The sequence below is a fragment of the Salmo salar genome, unplaced genomic scaffold (assembly GCF_965601325.2).
Source record: "Salmo salar unplaced genomic scaffold, fSalSal1 ptg000467l, whole genome shotgun sequence".
NCBI lineage: Eukaryota > Metazoa > Chordata > Actinopteri > Salmoniformes > Salmonidae > Salmo > Salmo salar.
In genome coordinates this window covers 784,850-789,088 of record NW_027675395.1, presented here as the reverse complement: position 1 = coordinate 789,088, position 4,239 = coordinate 784,850, and positions in this window count along the sequence as shown.

Sequence of the window (4,239 nt, the reverse complement as noted above, 5' to 3'; positions counted from 1 at the left end):
AGAGGACAGCAGATCACCTCAGGTAAAGCTGCTGTAGTTTGTAGAGATGACAGTATGATCACCTCAGGTAAAGCTGCTGTAGTTTGTAGAGATGACAGTATGATCACCTCAGGTAAAGCTGCTGTAGTTTGTAGAGATGACAGTATGATCACCTCAGGTTAAGCTGCTGTAGTTTGTAGAGATGACAGTATGATCACCTCAGGTAAAGCTGCTTTAGTTTGTAGAGATGACAGTATGATCACCTCAGGTTAAGCTGCTGTAGTTTGTAGAGATAACAGTATGATCACCTTAGGTAAAGCTGCTGTAGTTTGTAGAGATGACAGTATGATCACCTCAGGTGAAGCTGCTGTAGTTTGTAGAGATGACAGTATGATCACCTCAGGTGAAGCTGCTGTAGTCTGTAGAGATGACAGTATGATCACCTCAGGTTAAGCTGCTGTAGTTTGTAGAGATGTGAGTATGATCACCTCCGGTAAAGCTGCTGTAGTTTGTAGAGATGACAGTATGATCACCTCAGGTAAAGCTGCTGCATTCTGAAGAGATGACCACAGATCACCTCAGGTAAAGATGCTGTAGTCTGTAGAGATGACAGTATGATCACCTCAAGTAAAGCTGCTGTAGTTTGTAGAGATGACAGTATGATCACCTCAGGTAAAGCTGCTGTAGTTTGTAGAGATGACAGTATGATCACCTCAGGTTAAGCTGCTGTAGTTTGTAGATATGACAGTATGATCACCTCAGGTAAAGCTGCTGTAGTTTGTAGAGATGACAGTATGATCACCTCAGGTAAAGCTGCTGCAGTCTGAAGAGATGACAGCAGATCACCTCAGGTAAAGATGCTGTAGTCTGTAGAGATGACAGTATGATCACCTCAAGTAAAGCTGCTGTAGTTTGTAGAGATGACAGTATGATCACCTCAGGTAAAGCTGCTGTAGTTTGTAGAGATGACAGTATGATCACCTCAGGTTAAGCTGCTGTAGTTTGTAGAGATGACAGTATGATCACCTCAGGTAAAGCTGCTGTAGTTTGTAGAGATGACAGTATGATCACCTCAGGTTAAGCTGCTGTAGTTTGTAGAGATGACAGTATGATCACCTCAGGTAAAGCTGCTGTAGTTTGTAGAGATGACAGTATGATCACCTCAGGTAAAGTTGCTGTAGTCTGAAGAGAGGACAGCAGATCACCTCAGGTGAAGTTGCTGTAGTTTGTAGAGATGACAGTATGATCACCTCAGGTAAAGCTGCTGTAGTTTGTAGAGATGACAGTATGATCACCTCAGGTAAAGCTGCTGTAGTTTGTAGAGATGACAGTATGATCACCTCAGGTAAAGTTGCTGTAGTCTGAAGAGAGGACAGCAGATCACCTCAGGTAAAGCTGCTGTAGTTTGTAGAGATGACAGTAAGATCACCTCAGCTAAAGCTGCTTTAGTTTGTAGAGATGACAGTATGATCACCTCAGGTTAAGCTGCTGTAGTTTGTAGAGATGACAGTATGATCACCTCTGGTAAAGCTGCTGTAGTCTGTAGAGATGACAGTATGATCACCTCAGGTGAAGCTGCTGTAGTCTGTAGAGATGACAGTATGATCACCTCAGGTTAAGCTGCTGTAGTTTGTAGAGATGACAGTATGATCACCTCAGGTTAAGCTGCTGTAGTTTGTAGAGATAACAGTATGATCACCTTAGGTAAAGCTGCTGTAGTTTGTAGAGATGACAGTATGATCACCTCAGGTGAAGCTGCTGTAGTTTGTAGAGATGACAGTATGATCACCTCAGGTGAAGCTGCTGTAGTCTGTAGAGATGACAGTATGATCACCTCAGGTTAAGCTGCTGTAGTTTGTAGAGATGACAGTATGATCACCTCCGGTAAAGCTGCTGTAGTTTGTAGAGATGACAGTATGATCACCTCAGGTAAAGCTGCTGCATTCTGAAGAGATGACAGCAGATCACCTCAGGTAAAGATGCTGTAGTCTGTAGAGATGACAGTATGATCACCTCAAGTAAAGCTGCTGTAGTTTGTAGAGATGACAGTATGATCACCTCAGGTAAAGCTGCTGTAGTTTGTAGAGATGACAGTATGATCACCTCAGGTTAAGCTGCTGTAGTTTGTAGATATGACAGTATGATCACCTCAGGTAAAGCTGCTGTAGTTTGTAGAGATGACAGTATGATCACCTCAGGTAAAGCTGCTGCAGTCTGAAGAGATGACAGCAGATCACCTCAGGTAAAGATGCTGTAGTCTGTAGAGATGACAGTATGATCACCTCAAGTAAAGCTGCTGTAGTTTGTAGAGATGACAGTATGATCACCTCAGGTAAAGCTGCTGTAGTTTGTAGAGATGACAGTATGATCACCTCAGGTTAAGCTGCTGTAGTTTGTAGAGATGACAGTATGATCACCTCAGGTAAAGCTGCTGTAGTTTGTAGAGATGACAGTATGATCACCTCAGGTTAAGCTGCTGTAGTTTGTAGAGATGACAGTATGATCACCTCAGGTAAAGCTGCTGTAGTTTGTAGAGATGACAGTATGATCACCTCAGGTAAAGTTGCTGTAGTCTGAAGAGAGGACAGCAGATCACCTCAGGTGAAGTTGCTGTAGTTTGTAGAGATGACAGTATGATCACCTCAGGTAAAGCTGCTGTAGTTTGTAGAGATGACAGTATGATCACCTCAGGTAAAGCTGCTGTAGTTTGTAGAGATGACAGTATGATCACCTCAGGTAAAGTTGCTGTAGTCTGAAGAGAGGACAGCAGATCACCTCAGGTAAAGCTGCTGTAGTTTGTAGAGATGACAGTAAGATCACCTCAGCTAAAGCTGCTTTAGTTTGTAGAGATGACAGTATGATCACCTCAGGTTAAGCTGCTGTAGTTTGTAGAGATGACAGTATGATCACCTCTGGTAAAGCTGCTGTAGTCTGTAGAGATGACAGTATGATCACCTCAGGTGAAGCTGCTGTAGTCTGTAGAGATGACAGTATGATCACCTCAGGTTAAGCTGCTGTAGTTTGTAGAGATGACATTATGATCACCTCAGGTAAAGCTGCTGTAGTTTGTAGAGATGACAGTATGAACACCTCAGGTAAAGCTGCTGTGGTTTGTAGAGATGACAGTATGATCACCTCCGGTAAAGCTGCTGTAGTCTGTAGAGATGACAGTATGATCACCTCAGGTAAAGCTGCTGTAGTTTGTAGAGATGACAGTATGATCACCTCAGGTAAAGCTGCTGTAGTTTGTAGAGATGATAGTATGATCACCTCAGGTAAAGTTGCTGTAGTCTGAAGAGAGGACAGCAGATCACCTCAGGTAAAGCTGCTGCATTCTGAAGAGATGACAGCAGATCACCTCAGGTAAAGATGCTGTAGTCTGTAGAGATGACAGTATGATCACCTCAAGTAAAGCTGCTGTAGTTTGTAGAGATGACAGTATGATCACCTCAGGTAAAGCTGCTGTAGTTTGTAGAGATGACAGTATGATCACCTCAGGTAAAGCTGCTGCATTCTGAAGAGATGACAGCAGATCACCTCAGGTAAAGATGCTGTAGTCTGTAGAGATGACAGTATGATCACCTCAAGTAAAGCTGCTGTAGTTTGTAGAGATGACAGTATGATCACCTCAGGTAAAGCTGCTGTAGTTTGTAGAGATGACAGTATGATCACCTCAGGTAAAGTTGCTGTAGTCTGAAGAGAGGACAGCAGATCACCTCAGGTGAAGTTGCTGTAGTTTGTAGAGATGACAGTATGATCACCTCAGGTAAAGCTGCTGTAGTTTGTAGAGATGACAGTATGATCACCTCAGGTAAAGCTGCTGTAGTTTGTAGAGATGACAGTATGATCACCTCAGGTAAAGCTGCTGTAGTTTGTAGAGATGACAGTATGATCACCTCAGGTAAAGTTGCTGTAGTCTGAAGAGAGGACAGCAGATCACCTCAGGTAAAGCTGCTGCATTCTGAAGAGATGACAGCAGATCACCTCAGGTAAAGATGCTGTAGTCTGTAGAGATGACAGTATGATCACCTCAAGTAAAGCTGCTGTAGTTTGTAGAGATGACAGTATGATCACCTCAGGTAAAGCTGCTGTAGTTTGTAGAGATGACAGTATGATCACCTCAGGTAAAGCTGCTGCATTCTGAAGAGATGACAGCAGATCACCTCAGGTAAAGATGCTGTAGTCTGTAGAGATGACAGTATGATCACCTCAAGTAAAGCTGCTGTAGTTTGTAGAGATGACAGTATGATCACCTCAGGT